The sequence below is a fragment of the Capsicum annuum genome, chromosome 2, assembly GCF_002878395.1.
Source record: "Capsicum annuum cultivar UCD-10X-F1 chromosome 2, UCD10Xv1.1, whole genome shotgun sequence".
Taxonomy (NCBI): domain Eukaryota; kingdom Viridiplantae; phylum Streptophyta; class Magnoliopsida; order Solanales; family Solanaceae; genus Capsicum; species Capsicum annuum.
In genome coordinates, this window is record NC_061112.1 from 74,682,636 (window position 1) to 74,704,824 (window position 22,189).

The window sequence follows — 22,189 nt, forward strand, 5'->3', positions numbered from 1 at the left end:
GCAACCAGCCTTGCCTTATTTCTGTTGATAGTTCTATTCTCATATTGCTTATTTATGTACACCCATTTAGTCCTAATAATTATTCTATCAATAGGCCTCGGGACCATATGCCAGACTTTACTTCTTTCAAATTGTTGAAATTCTTTGTGTATTACATTAATCCAATCAGTATCTTTCAGGGCCTCCTTTACATTCATGGGCTCAATTTAAGATAAAAATTCTGAAACTGCCATAGCATTCTTGGCTTGAGCTCTTGTTTGGACTCCAGTTTCCAGGGGTGTAGTCATGTTCTTAAGTGGATAAGAGGATTTGTGTAATACCCCATACTTTTACCAAGCTTGAAATCATCCCAAGAATGTTAGAAACTTATTTGAAATATGAATCCATTTTTGTACATGGGGAATTTTTAAGAGTTTCACTTTTTGTCATGTGGGAAATTGAATTAGCTTTCCAACGATACCAATTTCGTCCAAATTCAGTATCGGAGTAAAATGTTATGGACATTTTACTTAGAGCTACCATAATCACCCAGGTACGACGACCAGGTTGATGGACCGTTAATCTAGCGACGGACCATCGCCTAGACCGTTGCAGCCAAGAAAGTGAGTCAACTTTCTAGATAAGGTATGATGAAAAGGTTGAAGGACCATCGAACTTGCGATTGACCATTGCCCAAACCATTGCTATAAGGCAGTGAGTCTTTTTTTGGTCTACGTACGATAATCGAAACGACGAACTATCGATCCAGTGATGGACCATTGCATGAGCCATCGCAAGTCCTGTTCATCAAATTTTAAGTCATTTTAAAAGGTTATTTGGGTCTTTTTCCACCCATTTTAACCCTTAATTATATCAGACCAAAACTCATAAGTTCATTATTCATTCACAACATCAAATTATGGTTTCCTCTCAAAGATTAATCCCCAAGAATAAGAAACCCTAGGTGTTTAATTTTAAGTCAATGATTCAAGTTTTCCTCTATCAATCTTCAAGCAATCATACACCCAGGTATGACATGTGTTGATTCATAGGCCTCTTTCACCCATGATTTGTGTAATTGTGAATGTTCATGATTTAAATTGAATTGAAATCCATGTTCATGATGTTGTGGGGTTTTGATTCATGTTTGAAATTACATATTCCAATGATTAACCCTAGGATGTGGTGATTTGCAAAATAATCATGATAAACCTTTGAATTTACACATTGATTGATGTTTTCATGATTATTAGTGTGTTGATGATTGTAAAACCAAAGCACGCTCCCCATGTGTTTGATTAAAATCCTATGTGAAGGAAAAGTACCATACTAGTATGATAATATGAAATCCCCATTTATGTACGAGTTTATGCATGTCAAGTATTTGATGAAATGTCTTAGTCAATGAGATGGATATATGTGTGGCTATTGTGGTGCTTTAGAACTTATACGTCATGAAATCTTTAACTTATTTTATTATGGATTGTGATGTTGGTCATGTATTTAACAAAGTCATGCTTTGTCAGTTTCCTTCTATCGAGTCTTGGGGGTACTTGTACCCAAAAATTTAGCTGTGTGCCTAGAATCAGTGTCGTGTTTGCAAGATACTCTCAGTCAAGCCATGTTCACAAAAATTTAGTCAGGTATGTGACTCAAGGAAACTCAGTAATCTCAGAAGCATTAGAAATTCAGTAATCTCAATAGAATTCTGTTAGTCAACAGAACTGAGTTAACTTAGTACAGTTAGTTCAGTTAATCATGTTCAGTGTCTATTCAGATAAGAGTAGAAATTAGCATTGAGATAACCCAAGGATGGGACCGACCTGTTATATGAGGGTTGGCGTTCCAGAACTACGTTGCCAATGTAGGTTGACACATCATAGCATGTTATATGAGGGCGGATGAGGTGGCTTGACCTGTTATATAAGGGTTCTGACCGTTCTCACTAGAGTCACCTGCTATATGAGGGTTACTCACAGATTATCCTTACTAGTGGCGCGGTATTGATACCCTTCTAATTGGGTTTACAGATTGGACCCCAACTCAGCCATAATGGTGTATTAAGGGCATGTCGGTTAGATGAATACTTCCCATATATTCAGTTACTGGACTGTTGGATACAATCATTCAGCCTCAATAATAGAGCTCAGATAGTTCTACAAAATTCAGGACTGTCAAATACAGTCAACTCAGAATAGTATGAAACTTAGATAGTTCTATCTGAATCTAGACTATCAGATACAGTTGATTAGTATCAGTTATTTCAGTTGTACAGATATCAGTATCTCATGTTATCATTACTCAGACTCAAAAATCATGTTATCACGAACTCAGTTACGGTTATTATATATTCATGTATGCATTCTCACATTCATGTTATTCAGTCAGTTAGTATAGTTGATGCATGTGAACCCTTTGCATTCAGCCTACCTCACATGCATACCAGTATATTCCAACGTACTGACGCGTTTGTGCTATGGTATTTTTACCATAGGTTCAGAAGCACAAGATCCAGAGCATCAGTAGTATTCCAGTCTCTACAGTTAGAGTTAGCAGTGAGTCCTCATCCTTTGAGGACATAAACATTACTTTATTATCTTATTAATTAATTTATTAGTTGGAGTTAGTTGGGGACATGTCCCATAAACTCCTTATTCAGATAGGTCAGTCAGTTAGAAGATTTTCAGACTATAGTATGTTTAGATAGTTTATTCAAGTTATTTTTGGTATTTCATACCCCATCGATATGTTATGTTTTATTAGTTATGTTAAAGTTTTGAAGCTTATGGCCTTACAACATTTATTTCTGCATTTATACAGTATATTATGCAGTGATCAGGTTCAAATATCAGTCATGGGTTAGCTTATGGTCCTACGAGATCATGAGCACTATGTAGCATTCTGGGTACCAGGTTCGGGGCGTTACAAACTTGGTATCAAAGCCTAAGGTTCAATAGAGTCCTAGAAAGTCTTAAATACGCATCTAGTAGAGTCTTGTACATGGGTGTGTTGCACGCCACATTCATGTACAGGATGCTATAAGATGTTTTAGGAATAGTTTTCCTTCTTTTAGTATTCATGCCGTGCCAGTGAGCATAATCTCCAGTTAATCTCTCAGCCTAATTCTTTTCTCTTCTGCTTACCAAAAATGCCTCCCAAGAAAAGGTCTGGAACTCAGTTAACCCCTCAGCGCGAAGAAACTTTGGGCGAACATATTTCTCATATAGAGTTCAGAGCTGTATTCACTACTCTTGCTCAGTTAGTTGCTGCTCGGAATGAACGACCATCTGTCGTTCCATCCGACCCAGTGGCCAATTTAGCTGTAGCTAGGATTTGGGACTTCACCCGAATGAATCCTCCATCCTTTTTCATGTCTAAGTCAGATGAGGACCCTTAGGAATTTCTTGATCAATTTCAAAAGGATACAAATATCATGGGGGTTACTTCTAGTGAGAGTGCGGAGCTAGCTGTATATCAGTTATAGGATGTTGCTCATATTTGGTTCAAATAGTAGAAATCAGAGAGGGTTGTAGATGCAGGGCCTATTGAGTGGGAGGAGTTTGCTACTGCCTTATCAGATAGATTCTTTCCCCTAGAGCTGAAAAAAGCTAAAGTGTTAGAATTGATCTACCTCAGGTAAGGCAACATGACAGTGAAAGAGTATTCTCTTAAGTTTACTCAATTAGCCAGATATGCTCCTCATGTGGTTGCAGATAGTAGGGCTAAAATGAGTAAGTTTGTCTCTAGGGTGAATGATAGTATGGTCAATGAGTGTAGGTCCATGATGTTGAATAGTGACATGAACATAGCCAGGCTTATGACCCATGCTCAACAGATAGAAGAGAAAAAAATTAAGATAAGGGAGAAGTAGAATAAGAGAGAAAGGACAAGTAGTTTCAACTTTACTCAGCCCAAATCAGAAGAAGGAAACCGTTCTCAGTTTCATCCTAAGTCAGCAGTTCCAGCTCCTTCTTTAGCTAATGCTCCAGCTCCTAAGTTTAGGAATGGTAACAGAGATAGAGCGTCAGGCTCTAAGTCTCAGGGCAGTGTTAGCAATGCCCGTACCTATCCTCTTTTTTAGACTTATGGAAAGCACCATCAGGGTATTTGCAGAGATGACAGTGGTATTATTTCGAATGTGGCAAGCCAGGCCACAGATTTAGAAATTGTCCCCAGCCAGGTCCTCAGGGTAAGAAGAACCGTTCCTCAACTCAGTTCGGTCACCCAAACCAGTAGGGTTCTACCTTCAGCGCTACTAGTGGGCAACGCCTAAATCGACTTTATGATCTCCAATCCTGGCAAGATCTGGAAAATTCTCTTGATGTGGTTGCTGATACATTATAGATCTTTCATGTGCATGTTTATGCTTTGCTAGATCTAGGAGCTTCTTTGTTTTATTTTACTCCCTATATAGCAGTTGATTTTGGAGTTAGTCTCGAAATTCTAGTAGAGCCCCTTTTAGTCTCTACCTAGTGGGTAAAACCATCATAGCCCGACGGGTATACAACAACTGCCTGGTTATGTTATCTCAGAAAGTCACCTCAGCAGACTTAGTAAAATTAAAGATGACTAATTTTGATGTCATTCTTGGCATAGATTGGCTTCACTCCTGCTATGCTACAATTGAAAACAAAAATAGAATAGTCCAATTCCAGTTTCTAAATGAACCTATCCTAGAGTGGAGGGGTAGTACTTCATCTTTTAGAGGTTATCTTATTTCCTACCTTTGGTCATGAAAAATGATATCTAAAGGATGTGGTTATCATATTGTTCGAGTTAAGGACACTAGTTCCGAAACTCCCAGTCTTGAATCAGTCTGAGTCGTGAATGAATATTCAGATGTCTTTCCCGGAGATCTTCCAAGAATTTCTCCCAAAAGGGAAATAGACTTCGATATTGATCTTCTTCTAAATACTCAGCCCATATCTATCCCACCATATAAAATGGCACCAGCAAAACTCAAAGAATTGAAAGAGCAGTTGAAGGATCTCTTAGATAAGGGATTCATGAAGCCCACTGTGTCCTCGTGGGGTGCACCAGTCTTATTCGTGTGCAAGAAAGATGGTTCTCTCAGAAAGTGCATTGATTACCGTCAGCTCAATAAAGTCATGGTCAAGAACAAGTATTCTCTTCCCAGAATCAATGACTTGTTTGACCAACTTCAGGGTGCCAGTTATTTCTCTAAGATAGACCTCAGATCCGGTTACCATCATCTTAGAGTCAGAGAGTGTGACATTCTAAAAATAGCTTTCCGTACTCGGTATGGTCACTTTAAATTCTTAGTTATGTCCTTTAGTCTTACCAATGCCCCAACAGCTTTCATGGATTTAATGAATCGGGTGTTTAAGCAGTACTTGGACATGTTCATCATAGTCTTGATAGATGACATTCTGGTCTATTCTCACAGTAAGCATGATCATGCAGACCATCTCAGAATCATACTTCAGACTCTCAGAGATCATCAGATGTTCGTCAAATTCAGTAAGTGCAATTTTTGGCTAAGGTCAGTAGCATTCCTTGGTCATATCATTTCTGATGATGGCATTAGGGTTGATCCTCAAAAGACCAAAGCGGTAAAAACTGGCCCAGACCAATCTCTCCATCAGATATTAGGAGTTTCTTGGGTTTGGCTGGGTATTACAAATGGTTTGTTAAGGGATTTCCTTTTATTACATCCCCTATGCCCATATTGACTTAGAAGAAAGTTAAGTTTTAGTGGTCAGATCTTTGCGAGTAGAGTTTTTAGGAGTTGAAGACTCGACTCACCTAAGCTGCTGTCTTATCTCTTCCAGATGGTCCAAATGGGTTCATAGTGTATTGTGATTAATCTAGAGTAGGATTGGGTTGTGTCCTCATGCAACATGGTAAGGTCATAGCCTACGCCTCCAGATAGCTTAAATCCCATAAGAAGAATTATCCTACTCATGATCTTGAGTTAGCAGCCATAGTTTTTTCCTTGAAGGTTTGGAGACATTATCTATAAGGAGTTCATGTGGATGTGTTCACAGATCACAAGAGCCTTTAGTATGTCTTTTCTTAAAAAGATCTCAATCTTCATCAGAGAAGGTGGTTAGAGCTCTTGTAAGATCATGACATGAGTATCCTTTATCATTCGGGCAAGGCTAACGTCGTGGCCGCACTCTCAGTAGAATGTCTATGGGTAGTGTTGCTCATGTTGAGGATAGTAAAAAGAGTTAGCTCAAGAAATCCATCAGATTGACAGACTAGGCGTTCACTTAGTCGATTCAGAGGAGGGTGTCATATAGGTTCAAAGTAGTTCAGAATCATCTCTAGTTTTCGAGGTAAAAGAAAAGGAAGATAGAGATCCCAGTCTAGTCAAGTTGAAGAGTCAGTCAAGAATTAGAAAGTATAGGTTTTCTTCCAAGGGGGATATGGTGTTCTGTGTTGTCAGGGTCGTTTGTGTGTTCCAGGTGTGGATGACTTAAGGCAGTGAATTCTTGTAGAAGTTTATGGTGCGTGCTACTCTATTCATCTAGGGGCCATAAAGATGTACCGCGACTTGCCGAAAATCTATTGGTGGAGTGGGATGAAGAGAGATTTTGCAAATTTTGTGGCTAAGTGCTCTACATGTTAGTAGGTTAAGATAGAGCATCAGAAGCCTAGTGGGCCCATGCAAAAGTTTAGTATTTCTACTTGGAAGTGGAAAAAAGTGAACATGGACTTTGTAATGGGTTTGCCTCATACTCGTCGCCAAAATGATTCAGTTTGGGTTATTATAGATAGGATGACCAAATCAGCTTATTTTATTCCAGTCCATACCTCTTATTCACCCGAGGATTATGCCAAACTCTACATCAGAGAGTTAGTCAGATTTCACGGTGTTTCGTTATTTATTATCTCAGACAGAGGTACCCAGTTGACCTCTCATTTCTGGAAAGCATTCCAAAAGGGCCTTGGAACCCAAGTTCATCTTAGTACAACCTTTCATCCTCAGATAGATGGTCAAGCATAAAGGACCATTCAAACTTTAGAAGATATGCTAAGGGCATGTGCAATCGATTTCAAGGGTAGTTGGGATGACCACTTGCCTTTGAGTTTGTATACAACAACAGTTATAATTCCAGTATTCGAATGGCTACATTTGAAGCTCTCTATGGTAGGAGGTGTAGATCTCTAATTGGTTGGTTTGAATTTAGTGAGGCCTCAGTTATAGGGCCTGACTTAGTATTTGATGCCTTAGAAAAAGTCCAGTTGATCAGAGAAAGACTTTGGGCTGCTCAGAGCCGATAGAAGTCTTATACAGATGTGAGTAGAAAGGATCTCGAGTTTGAGATAGATAACTATGTCTATCTAAAGTTATCTCCCATGAAGGGAGTGAAGAGATTCAGCAAGAAGGGAAAGCTCAGTCCCCGATATGTCGGTCCCATCAAAATTCTCAATCGTTTAGGCAAGGTAGCTTATGACCTCGAATTGCCTTCAGATCTAGCCTAGGTTTATCCAGTCTTCTATGTCTCTTTGCTCAAGAAGTGCATAGGTGACCTAGAATTTGTTGTAGTCCCTATTCAGAACATAGATATTCAGAACAACCTCTCTTATGAAGAGATTCCAGTCAAAATTCTTGACTACCAGACTTGTAGATTGAGGAACAACGAAGTCCCTCTAGTCAAAGTTCTTTGGCGAAATCAGTTAGTTGAGGGAGATACTTGTGAAGCAGAAGAAGACATGCGGACCAAGTATCCTCACCTCTTCTCCGCAAACTCAAATCAAGCTTAAGGTAACAGTTCTTCATAAGCTTTTCAGTTTTATGTTCAGATTTAAGTGACAAACTTGGTATCCATTTCATGTTCAGAATTCCATCACAAACTTTGTATTAAATACCATTGCATATTCAGTCATGTATTCACACACTAGTTTAATCATATAATTATGCATCAGATATGCATTCTCATTGTGAGAACCTTAGCTCATCAGAATACTTATTCATGCATTCATGAATAGTTATAGATACATCAGATATGCATGATCAGTATGATATATTTGGTTATCAATCATGTCAGTCAAGAGATCATGTTCTAATTGTTCATCTTCAGTATGTACATCAGTTTATATTATTTCCTCTCACTTAGTCTCATTCAAGGATGAATGTTCTCAAGGAGGAGATATTGTAATACCCCATTCTTCTACCTAGATTGAAATCAACCCAAGAATATTAAAAACTTTGAAATATGAATCCATTTTTGTACATGTGGAATTTTAAAGATTTTCAGTTCTTATCATGTGGGAAATTGAATTATCTTTGCAATGGTACCAATTTCGTTCAAATCCGGTATCGGAGTAAAAAGTTATGGATGTTTTATGCAGATCTTTGAGAATTGCCCAGGTGCGACGGCCAGGTTGACGGACTGTCGATCTAGTGACAGACCATCACCTAGACCGTCATAGCCAAGGCAGTGAGTCAACCTTCTAGATAAGGTGCGACGGACAGGTTGATGGACCATCGAACTTGTGACAGACCATCGCCCAAGCTGTCGCTATAAGGCAGTGAGTTTTTTTTAGTCCACGTACGACGATCGAAATGACGGACCGTCTAGCCAACGACAGACCATCGTACGAGCCGTCGCAGTTCCTATTCAACGAATTTTAAGTCATTTTTAAAGGGAATTTGGGTCTTTTCCACCCGTTTTAACTCCAATTATATCAGACCAAGGCTCATAAGTTCATTATTCATTCACAACATCAAATTAGGGTTTCCTCTCAAAGATCAATCCCCAAGAACAAAAAAGCTGTGTTTAATTTCAAGTCAAGGATTTAAGTTTTCCTCCATCAATCTTCAAGAAATCATCCACCCAGGTATGTCATGTGTTGATTCATGGGCCCCTTTCACCCATGAAGCTCAAGAATCTCTTTTAAAAATCCAAGATTTGTGTAATTATGAATGTTCATGATTTAAATAGAATTGAAATCCATGTTCATAATGTTGTGGGGTTTTGATTCATGTTTGAAATTATATATTCCAATGATTGACCCTAGGATGTGGTGATTTGCATAATAATCATGATAAACTCTTAAATTTACACGTTGATTGATGTATCCATGATTATTAGATGTGTTGATGATTGTTTAATCAAAGCTTTCTCCCCATGTGTTTGACTAAAAGCCTATGTGAAGGAGAAGTGCCATACTAGTATGATAATATGAAATGCATGTCGAGTCCTGGGGGTACTTGTACCCAAAACTTTAGCTGTGTGCCTAGAATCAGTATCGTATTTTCAAGATACTCTCAGTCAAGCCATGTTCACAGAAATTCAATCGGTCATGTGACTCAGGAAAACTCAGTAAACTCAGTAATCCCAGAGACATCAAAAATTCAGTAATCTCAGTAGTATTCTATTAGTCAATAAAACTAAGTTAACTTAGTCCAGTAAGTTCAGTTAATCATGTTCAGTGTCTATTCAGATGGGAGTAGAAATCAGCACCGAGCGAACCCAAGGATGGGAACCCACCTGTTATTTGAGGATTGATTCTTAGAAACAATCCTTGCATTCCAGAGCTACGTAGCGAGCGTAGGTTGAGACATCATAGCCTGTTATATGAGGGTAGATGAGGTGGCTTAACCTGTTATATGAGGGTTCACACTATTCTCACTAGAGTCACCTGCTATATGAGGGTTGCTTACCGATTGTCCTTACCAGTGGAGTGCTATTGACACCCTTCTAATTGGGGTTACAGATTGGACCCCAACTCAGCCATAATGGCATATTATGGGCATGTCGGTTAGATGACTACTTCCCATGCATTCAGTTACAGAATCAGGACTGTCAGATATAGTTATTCAGTCTCAGTAATAGAACTTAGATAGTTCTACAGAATTTAGGACTGTCAGAAATAGTTAACTTAGAATAGTATGGAACTCAGCTAGTTCCATCATAATCTAGACTGTCAGATACAGTCACTCAGTATCAGTTATTTTAGTTATACAGATATCAGTATCTCATATTATCAGTACTCAGACTAAAAAATCATGTTATCATTAACTTAGTTACGGTTATTATGTATTTATGCATGCATTCTCATGTTTATGTTATTTAATCAGTTAGTATAGTTTATGCATGTGAACCCTTTGCATTCATCCTACCTCACATGCATACCAGTACATTCCAATGTATTTATGCATTTGCGCTATGGTATTTTATACCATAGATTCAGAAGCATAAGCTCCAGAGCATTAGTAGCATTCCAGTATTAGCAGTCAGAGTTAGCAGTGAGTTGTCATCCTTTGATGATATGACCATTAATTTATTATGTCATTAATTATTTATTAGTTTGAGTTAGTTGGGGACATGTCCTATCAACTCCTTATTCAGATAGTTCAGTCAGTTAGAGGCTTTTCAAACTATAGTATGTTCAGACAGTTTATTCCAGTTATTTTGAGTATTTCATACCCCATTTATATGTTACGATTTATCATTTTTATTACAGTTTTGAACCTTACGGAATTATAACCTTTATTTTTGTATTTATATAGTATATTATGCAGTGATCAGGTATAAATTTCAGTCATGGGTTAGCTTGTGGTTCTTCAGGATCATGAGCACCGTGTAGAGTTTCAGGTACCAGATTTGGGGCGTTACAATTTGTGCCTCTAATTTTGTCTTTTGAGATTGATACCACTGGGACCTGATCCCTGTAAATTCTGATTGATTTTGTCTGGTTGTTCTTCAAGTAGTGCTTGAATTTGTGACTGAGATCCTCGATCATCATCACTGTCATCACTCTCAACTGCATCATGGATCCCTTGATTATTATCTTCAGTAATAACATCCCTTTGAACAGGAATGAGTTTTTCATCTTCTGAATCTTTACCATCTCCAAAGTTTATTTGACTTCCTGACTCATTAAAGATTACATGAATACTTTTTTAAACACATTGAGTTCTTTTATTGAACATTTTGTAAGCCTTGGTTGTTGAGGAGTAACCTACAAACATAGCTTCATCACTGTTGGAATCTAATTTTTCCAATTCTCTCTTCCCATGTTTAGAACAAGACATTTGTATCCAAAAGGTCGAAAATAGTCTAAGTTGGGATTTCTATTGAAAACCAACTCATATGGAGTCATATTTAGAAGTGATCTAATCAACACTTGTTAGTCACATAACAAGTAGTATTCACCGCTTCAGCCCAAAAACTCTTTGGAAAACTACTATCAGTTAACATAGTCCTAGCAATCTCTATGAGTGTTATTTTTTTCCTTTCAAGAACTCTATTTAATTGTGGAGTTATAGGAGCAAAAAAGTTGTGTCTTATTCCATGCTCAACACAAAATTCATCAACTTGAGAGTTCTCAAATTCAGTTTCACGATTAGACTTAAATTCAGCAATTTAGCTTCACTTGTTTTTTCTTGGCAAAAGCCACAAGAACCCCATATGTTTCGTCCTTGGTTCTTATAAACATTGTCCAGGTGAACCTATAATAATCATCTACAATAACCAACACATATTTCTTCCCTCCTCTACTTTGGAATTTAATAGGTCCACAAAATCCATGTTAAGTATTTCAAGAGGTTTAGAAGTACTTACTTGCTTCTTCAATTTGAAGGAGGATCTGGTCTGTTTGCCTTTAAAATTTGAAGGAGGATCTAGTCTGTTTACCTTTAACACAAGCATCATAAAAGTTGTTGTCTGAAAATTTCAGCATTGGCAAGCCAGGAACCAGGTCCCTTGAAATCAACTTATTTAACAAGGAGGAACTCACATGTCCCAATCTTCTATGCCATGGATTAACATCTTCACCTTGTGCACTTAATCATGTTAATTCCCCATTAGCCACAAACTCTATATTAGATACATATATATTCTTGATCCTTTTGTCTTTGAGAATATTCTTCCAGATTTTATGCTTGATACAGTACATCCATCAGATGAGAATTTTACCTCATTTCCTCTGTCATAGATTTGAGCTACACTTAGAAGACTGTATTTAAATCCATTCACATAATACACCTCTTCTATTGTATAATAAGGTGATTTTCCAATCTTTACAACACCTTGGCTATACCCTTTTTTACCATTTCCAAAAGAGACACTTACCTCTTAAAGTGTCTTAAGGGAGAGAAAACAATTAACCTTTCTAGTCATGTGTTTTTAACAACCACTATCCATAAACCAGTTTTGGGTGAAATCCTTTTTATCTTCCCTATTTTTTTCTTTGTCTTCAGTAGTTGCCATTAGAGAACACGAAGAACCTGAGATTATTTTCTTATCATGCCGTTTCAGCATGAAACCATCTCCATGCTCTTTGTCTTTCTCAGATTTAGTGGACAAGTCTTCCCAAGCAGCCAACACCTTTTTTACTGTACAGCTACCTGCATCTTTTCTTCTTGATGTTTCAGGATTTTGATTCTTCCTTCACATTGTGTAGTTTCTCATGAATTCTTCAGAGATACTACCTTTTTCATATATCTTACAATCTTTGTTGCCAAAAGTGCAACATCAGTGTCTTCTTCGTCTGAGTCAAATTCTAAAGCCTTCAAAGTTAGGAATCTCTCCCTTTTTGCTTGTTTTCTTTCTACCCCTAGTTTAGTTATAGCAGCCATGATGACCAGATCACTATAGGTATGAACCTTTTAGAGTGAATCTGCTTTGATACCAATTGTTTAACCCTTAGGGGTTGCACCACATAGTGAGGGACCAGGTCCCTCAAAGTCAATCTTAGGCAAAAATATAGTAAAGTAATAATGAAGTGCTGGAAAACTAAAGGCTTTGTAGGAAATAATTAACACAAGGATTTAATGTGGAAAATCCCTTTCTCAAGGACGAAAAAACCATAGCTTGCCATCACAAGCGTGAGATTAATCCACTATAATTAACCTCTTGATTACAGATATGATTTTAGCCTAACTCTAGGCTCTTCCTGCTTGTAGTAACTCTATTACTAGCCTATCTTGAAAACATTGCCAAGAACACTCTACATTGATTAACTCTAATTAGTGTTTGGACTTAGGCAACTCTACCTAAGCACACTCAATCAATAAGAAATGTTTGTTACTCTTATAATCTGATTAATTCATTTACAAATCAGAACTTACTTAAGATACTCTCTAATTTAGCATAAAAATAAGAACTTGAGTTGAACTTGGGTTTTTGCGTCTTTCCTTTCTTCTCTCTTTGAATTTGCAAAAAAACCATTAGTTGAAAAAAACATCCTTTTATTTTTATAGATGAGTGATGATTAGGGATGAAATATCATTGGACCAGGCATCCTAAATAGTACCAGCAACACCTGTAAGTTTGTTACTCAAGAGGACAAAACTTTGCAGACACGCGTGCCAACTGTACTGTACCATGAACATCCAGGGACCTGGTCCCTTGCAGTTAGCTGCTCATCATCAAAAATTCATATAGAAGAGTACTATATATTATCTTTCATTAGGTTTCTTTTCTTCTTGTATAAATAAACAGTCTTATAATCATCCAATATACCAAAATTAATAGAAAAACAAACTTCTAACTCTATTTGGTTTTTAATTTTGTCATTACTCTTAGAGAAATTTTACTTTGAATTTTCATAAAATATCACATACTTACGCCTTACACATGTAAAAATATTCAAAGAAAAAATGCAAGTAATTTTCTTCGTTAATCAATTAGACAAAATATATAATTTAATCAAGATAGAATAGTTAAATTCCAATGTCCACCCAATTAGTTTTGTACTAATACTAATCTATACGTTTGTTAGTATTATATATAATATACATGAATTGTATGTGTAATTATATACTTCAGTACAATATTCGATATTCTTTTTATATATACTGAATATCATACCAACTATCAAATAATTTTAAAACGTATATCAAATAACATAAAATCGAGACTACAATATCAATCAATTTTTATATAGTATATGATAATTTAATGATTTTGGTACAAGAAAATAAAAATTACAAAATTATACGCGAAATTAACCATGTTCTTGAAGCACACGGAGCATTCTACTTTTGCATGAAATAAACAATTATTGGTACTACTTTATAGTTAATTGATCAATTTAATTTTTGCTCCATGTACTGTACTTGTGATCATGCTTTCTTTACAAAAATAATTTGGACTACTAAAATTTTTTAATTAGATTTTATGCTGCTTTGTTTTACGGGATCTATATATCATACAATAGAAGGCTTGGCATTCATTCCCTCAATCAATTGAATGATTGAAGAGTACATCAATTCTATAAGAAAATTACATGATAATGCTTAAATGTTTTTAATCACCAACAAATTTCTTTATTCCATATTTCTAGAGAGTATTACCTCCTAACTACCTAGCAAAAAAAAAATACTCCATATTGCGAAGTCTAAAAAGAACAAAAGAGCTTTGATTAGGTGACGTCCATCAATTAAATGTCACTACTAGAAAATGTAGCTATGGCAACACTAATTGGCAACGGTTGTACAATCGTCGCTATAAAGCACTCTATGGTAACAGTTATAACCATCGCCTAACGATGTATAATCTATTAGGACAATAAATAGAAATAACCTTCGTATAATATATATAACCATTCCAATAGAATCATATATAGCGTTGGTTTAGTCAATCGTCGCTATAGATTATCTATAGCCAAGGTTCATTTTGCTAAAAAATAACATTTCCCAGAAAATTTTTCTCCACCATATATTTTACCCGCTTTTAAAAATAAAATTTATTAAAAAATTAATTAAAAATTATATTGTCTCATATTTGGAAGCATAAGGGTTAGAATCCCCATTTCACTCCTTTCACACCCATTTGCTGCCAAATTCCTCAAGAATTTCCCTAATTTTTCTCAATCTTTATCAATTTTTTGCCAAATTTGCTCAAGAATTTGGTCAAAAATTATATTCTCTCATATTTTCCTCAAGAATTTGCTCATTTTCCTTAATTTGCTAAATTTTCTCTCTCTGTTCAGTCATGAAACAAAGATAATTTCCCCATTTTTCTCATTTTGCTCTCTCCGCACACCTCATTGCTGGATAATTTCTCTCATATTTGCTGGTTTAGAGATAATTTCTCCAAGTCGTTGCATTTGTGGATTCAGTAAAAGGATTTATGCTATTATTATTTTTTTCCATGAGGTATTGTCCGTTTTCTCTTGTGTGCTACAGTTGTTTTCTTCCATTTTTGCTATTTTCATCTGAAAAAGAAATAAAATTTAGTGGGTTTTCTTCTCTTTTCTTCTTCTCCGATTTTAGTCATTTTTCTTCTCTGAAAAGGTTTGCATGTAAAAATTAATGAACCTACTATCTCTAATTTGCGTTGCCTGTGCTTTTGTGGTCTGATTTTAGGCTAATTTATTAGATTTTGTGGTCTAATTTGTGGATTTCATGTTGTCTGATTTGTAGATTTTAGGGTCTGATATTCATTTAGATTTTGTGGTATGTTGTTGTAATTCAACAACTTTGGGGTGGGGGTGGAGGTTGAACTTCAACCAAGGAACTTTTGGAAATGGGGTCATTGGTATACTTTAAGGGAGCTTGAAATTGCTACAGATTTTTTTGGTCATGAAAATGTTATTGGTGAGGGAGAATATGGTATTGTTTATCATGGCGTTATGGAAGATAATAATTGTGTTGCTGTTAAGAATTTGCTTAATAATAGGTGCGACATTTTTTTCTTTCCCCAGATTTTGCATGTATTATTATGCAAGTTATTGTTTGGGACTAAGCCATAGTTGGCTTTTCATAACCTTGATTTCTCATTTTACTTTTGCTAGTATTTGAACCGTAGTGAGCGAGGTTATTTCTTGAACTTTTCAACTGTTACATAACCTCAATTGTGGTTTCCACTATTCAAGTTATTATATGTTGATCAATATCGATGAGTATTTTTTCTATTTTAAAGTACGTGAGAATTTGGAACTATTTTAGGAATTTTAATGTGTTTTCAACTGTGATCCCAGTTTTGTAGCAAACTTTCTCATATTTTACTATGACCATGTGCTTGTGTGTTGTAGGCAATCCCTAGAGATTTTATAATCGACCAATTTAGTTTGACTAATTCATCTTATTTCTCAAAAGTTCCAGTTTAGGTTCTTAAGTATCACATTGTAAGCAACACAGATATTAACATATAGGATTCTAAAATTCTGCAAATGTTTTGGACAAAATATTAGTCGCAGTGCCATCTAAACTTAAAAGAACTTCAAAGAATGAAGATTACAATTGAAAACAAAGGATGTTGTCTATGTGGGTCTTACTGCCAATGCGTAAGTACTATAATTCATGAAACCAGTCTCATCGTGATAATTATTCAATTACTTTATATATTCTTGGTTTATTTTTATTTTGCATCACAAGGGCCATTACCCCCTCTAGTTGAAACATGTCCTTTTATAGCATCACTACTCCACCTAATGATTTTATAGAATCACTACTATCTTAACAGCTTTCAAGAAATCAGAAGTTCATTAAAAGTATGAGTTCCAGTAATATTATAGAACTGTTTTCAAACTACTATATTGTATAAATGATGATTTTACAATGCCACTAAACATAAATTTTAGACATTCTTCATTGTATTCTTTGTTCAGGTATGAAACTAGATTCATATAGAAAATTGTGGAAGATATAATGGCTAAATCGGGTAGTTAGAGACATGCAACCAATGCTAAAGACATGTTGTTGTTAAAGTTTTTTCTTTGTGATTATTGTGTATGCATAGTTCACGAGGCCATGTTATTGTTATAGAACATGTAACCTATTTTATTCTACTCTATTTCTCTCTATGTGCTTTCATAATCTAAACTGTTATCCATCTGTCGATATATACTGACCAGCTTTGTAAACTAACCAGCATTGTTTTCATCTGTGTTGTAATAGGTAACTTCATGCCATCAGTAAGAGATATGAGTATCAAATAAATCTTGTCGAATATTGGATCTTGACATCCTAGTAATCTCAATCATTTTTAATCTCTACATTGTCTATTCCTTTACCAACAAAATCAACTTCTACACTAGCAGTTATCGGGAGAAACAATCAGAACAGTCAAGGTTAGCGTTTGAAATTATGATTTAAGTTACTTTTGTTACTAAGAATTGTACTCTAATTTATATGGTGGATAATATTGTTGTTGTTGGAATGTTTTGGATGGTTAGTGTGGTATCTTTTGGGCAATGGGTTGATATTTTGTTAAAGTTAGTGATAAAAAAAAATGAGATTTTGAGCTTCTTTAAGGAAATGGGTGTTGTTGATTTGTGGATCCTAAGTTCTCTTTTTGATTTTTTCATTCAGTTCTTGAATATTGGTGTATAATTATTTCTGGGTTTAGGTTGTTTGTGGTGCTATGGCTACACTTTAGCGATGAGATTTGAGCTATTGTTTTCTTGTTGTAAATTTTTTTTGGATCTGTACTGTAATACCCCACATTTTTGGGCTAGTCTTTGAACCGTCGTTCCTATGTGTATAACCTAAAATTCAAATGATTCCCATGTGAATAGGTTTCATGATCTTCTTCCTTTTGGTTGATGTGCTTTTGAGTTGAAAAATATTCACAAGAATCACTTCGAACAAAGTTAAGCTTAGAGCCTTTGATTCGTCCAAAGTTTGATGTTTGATTCTACAAGGATCTACTTTAAACGTGTATAACTTTTTATATACGTAGAATCTTGCAGCTTAAGACCCCCACCAAATTGTATATAATTGAATTAGCTTTCCAACGATACCAATTTTGCCTTAATCCAAAACTCGAGCAAAAAGTTATGACATTTTCCGCGTGAGGCAGTAAGCCAACACGATTGGGATGCAATGCATCGGTCATCGATGTGATTAGAGATGCAACGAGATGGCAATTGCGTTACGAAATTATTTCACATGCTATTTTAGTTCCTAAAGGTCTAGGGGCACTTTGGTCACTTTTCCTTACCCAAATCATCCATAACATTTAATTTCATCCCCAAAAGCATTAAATACATCAGAATTCATCTATTTCTCTCCAGGAAAATCCTATCCCCTTCAAGAACACCAAGAACTCCACGAAATTTTCTCCAAGAAAGTTAATAATCCAAGCTTTCGTGTTCAAAAAATTTAAGAATAAACTTCAAGAACACCATTAGATATTCAAGGTTCAAGTTTTCACATTCAATTTAGCAAATAAGGTATGTGGGGTTATGAACAAGGAACTCTTTCATCCTTGTGCCTAAAACTAGTTTTAGAGTTGAATTTACGTATATTTCAATTAGGGCTCATACCCAACTTATCTTATTTTGAGTTTATAGATTTGTAAAGTGATTTAAGTTTGAGTGCATGCTTGTTCTCCTCTATTTATGCTTTGATTTAAAGATTTTCAATTGAGATTTAAGCATGATATCATGTTGCAAGTTATATGAAAGAAAGCATAAGATTTAAAGGCTTTAAGTGCATCAAGATTTCGCATGCTCATGTTTTGATCCATAAGATTCATATTATGATTTTGGTTTCATTATTTTGACTGAAATTATTGAGGTATTTCAAGAAGATTATTGAGCATGAAGTATTATTTTGATTTGACATAAATTTAAAGCATAGGTTATTAAGCCCTAGTTTGAATATTGATATTTTTAGAAGATTATGCTTTAGGTATCCAATGGCTAGTTTATACTCAGATTTTGAACAAGATTTGATCTTTTGATCCTCAGTTTAGATATGGAATCCACTTTACAGTTTTGATTACAGTTTAAAGTAAACAGATGCATAACTGGTTCTCATAGTAAACTCTCATGCTAGTTTTAAAGTGGATTTCCTACAGATTAAACATACAGATTAAAGGGAGTAGTATTTAGCACCAAGCGAGAAGTGTGGGTTTAGCACATCCTACTTCTCCAAAAATACGAGCCAACGTAGGTGCAAATTCAAATTATATTCTATTTGTATATGGATATAGATATAGATTGTGATCACTTAACTCACGTTATATTCCTTGACAAGAGTATGACACCTCTCCCCTACATGAGGTTTTCCCCTTAGGGGAACTAGACGTTGGACACTATAATAGCTCACATAGTGTGTTGATTAGAAGAACCTCCATAAAGCCTAAGTCCTAAAACAGAATAACAGAATAACTTTTATAAACTAAGTGTAAAGGCTCACAATTTTATGAAGATATTGTTTTACATAAGTCATTATCTATGAGGTTTCAGCTTTTAGTTTACAGATACAAAGGTGAGTCCTTTTTCACTTAGCCTGCGGATTTGAAAACAGACTTAACTTCAATTCTACTTAGTCTACTAGTAGAAAGAGTAAAAGTAACACTTTTAGAACTAAGTATTATGACTCACAAAATTTATACAGTATGTTTTATCATTCATGATTCATGATTTTCAGCTTTCAGTTATTCCAGCCAATGTGAGTCATTTTACTTAGCATGTATTATTTTATAAGTTTATACAAACATTGAGATATTATTTTATTTATGCATTCACCCCCATATGCTTAGTACATTCCAAAAGTACCGATCCACATATACGTCTATGTGTTACATTATTTAATAATGTAGGTACCAGTTCAGTTGTAGTCCATATATCATGATCAAATAGTTGCATATTCCAGCCAACAGATGATGAGTCCTCCTACTTTGGGGACTTTAGTTAGATGTTATTTATGTACTTTACTCTTTTACTCATATGTATTGATTAGTGATAGTTAGAGTCGCATCCTATCTATCTATAGTCAGTATAGTAGAGGCTTCACAGATGTCAGTCAGAGTCAGTCATGTAATTTTAGTTTCGCTATTTAGTTTCATCAGAATGTAAAATTGTATCAGTATTGTATTTGTTTTCTAGATTTTATCATGATTATATTTCCACACAGTAACTTCGGTCATTTTATACATATGTAAATCAGTAACTTAGCAGTATACCAATACAAGGGTTAGCTTGGGATCACTTGTGTTCCTAAGAATCGTGCGACGTCTCGGGACCCATTTTAGGGCGTTACATATGTGGTCTGTCTGGTTATCCATTATTTTCCATTGAAATAAGGTTTGTTCTTGATCTAGGATTTTGTTAATTCTTGACTTTGTTTAGTTCTAAAGATGTTTTGTCGAAATGGCCGGGGTTCTTTTTTTTCTTATTTAAGGTTTTGGGTTATGTGTTACTAGTTATGTTCGACTGTAATATAGCTTATGACTCTCTAGTTTGGATCAGTTTGGGTCAAGATAATGAAAACATTAATTCTTTTAACTTTTGAGCTTTTTCGGGTGAATATTCAATTATTTTTTATTGAGTATGTGCTGTTGCTGCAGGTTTGTTGTGGTTAAGATTTTTTGAAAAGAAACGTTAAGTTGCTTTTTCAGAAGAGTGTCAAAATTTTTTGCTTTCTTATGCGTTTGCGATTGTAGGTTAGAGCTGTGATTAAAGGGAGAGTGTAAGAGGTGTTCTACCACCTTTTTCTGCAGGATAGTGATTTCAGTGTGTTTACCTATTTGAGTGGTCATAGAACTTTCAAATTTTAGTTACAATAATTTTTTTTTGGATGTTGTTTACGACTGCAAGTTTTTGCTATGTTCATTTCTTTCGGGTGTTAAAGAGTGAATGTTGGAAACTTAATGGTTGGGGATGCGCTCCAGATTTTTGTTTTGTCTTAAAATTTTTGGAGGTTACTATTTCAAGACTTGATGTTGTTTTGGATGGTTACTATATTTTGACCAGGTTGTTGTTGCTATGTTCATACACAGGTTGTTGTTGGACTATTTTAGTTGGTTAGTGTTGTTGTTGTTGGACTAATTTACTAAGGTTGTTGTTGGAGTGATTTACTAAGGCTGTTGTTGGATTGGTTTAGTGTTGTTGGATTGATTTACTCTTATTGTTGGATTGATTTACGAAGTTTGTTTTGGATGATTACTTTTTTGACTTAGATTAATTGTTGTTGGACTGATTTAATGTTGTTTTTGTTGATAATGAATTCAGTGTATTTACCTATTCGAGTGGTCACAGTACTTTCAAATGTTATTACAAAATTTTTTTTGGATGTTGTTTCTGGCTGCAAGGTTTTTCTATGTTAATTGCTTTCGGGTGTTAAAGAGTGAATATTGGAAACTTATTCGTTGGGGATGCGCTTCATATTTCTTTTTTGTCTTGAAATTTTTGGAGGTTAATATTTCAAGACTTAGCGTTGTTTTGGATGGTTATATATTTTGACCAGGTTGTTGTTGCTATGTTCATACCGGATTGCTGTTAGACTGTTTTGGTTGGTTAGTGTTGTTGTTGTTGGACTGATGTACTAGGGTTGTTGTTAGAGTGATTTATCAAGGTTGTTATTGGACTAGTTTAGTGTTGTTGTTGGAATGATTTACAAAGTTTGTTTTGGATGGCTACTATTTTGACTAAGGTTAATTGTTATTGGACTGATTTAATGTTGTTGTTGTTCATATATTCTGACCAGGACCATTTTTTTCTTATTGTTGTAGGTGATTATGACATAGAAGATGGTGGGAATGAAATTGATGAACTAGATCTGACCTAAGAGATCGATCACATAATTGGCTTCATGTTACGCTAGCTATGTTGGAAAATTCGACCAAGTTTCAAACAATGAACATTCAAAACTTGTACATTTTGTGTTTTTTAATGGTCATAAAAATATTTGGTTTCTTAGTTGTGATCATTTTGGGAGTTAATAGTTACTGTTACCTTTGTTACTTTGGTGATTAATATGTACATTTTATATGTTATGCTAGCTTTATAAAATCATTGCAATAGCATAATATAATATTGTTGAATAGTCTAATAATAGCTGTCCTAATAGCCTAAAATAACTATCCCAATAGCCTAAAAAAAGTTCTTGTAGCCTATGTTTAACTGTCGCGATACCAACAAAAAACCTTCCTATAAAGATTATAGGACTTATAGTCGTCTCAACAAATAAACTACCATCGTAATAGCATAATATATATTATGAACTGTTATATGGACAGATCGCACTAACCGCCACAGTAGAATATATAACCATCCCAACATAATATTAATCATTGCAATAGAATATATAACCGTCCCAATACGTAATATAGGAACGGTGGGTAGCCATCCCAACATAATAATATAATATACACCATCTCCATAGAGTATACAAAACCATCCCAATACGTAATATAGGAATGGTTAATACCTATCCCAACATAATATTAATTATCTCCATAGACTATACATAACCGTCCCAATGCGTAATATAGGAACGGTGGATAGCCATCCCAACATAATATACACCATTGCCATAGAGTCTACATAACCATCT

The 22,189-nt window shown here is 35.2% G+C and overlaps 1 long non-coding RNA gene across 1 annotated transcript; it reads left to right on the top strand.

Annotated features, from left to right (window-relative positions):
• Positions 1-14,682: 14,682 nt before the first annotated feature.
• LOC107860914 lies at positions 14,683-21,626 on the top strand. Its single transcript, XR_001671660.2, has 3 exons — positions 14,683-15,058; positions 16,802-16,974; positions 21,366-21,626. It is a non-coding gene; the product is annotated as an uncharacterized LOC107860914 (long non-coding RNA).
• The last annotated feature ends 563 nt before the right edge of the window (positions 21,627-22,189 follow it).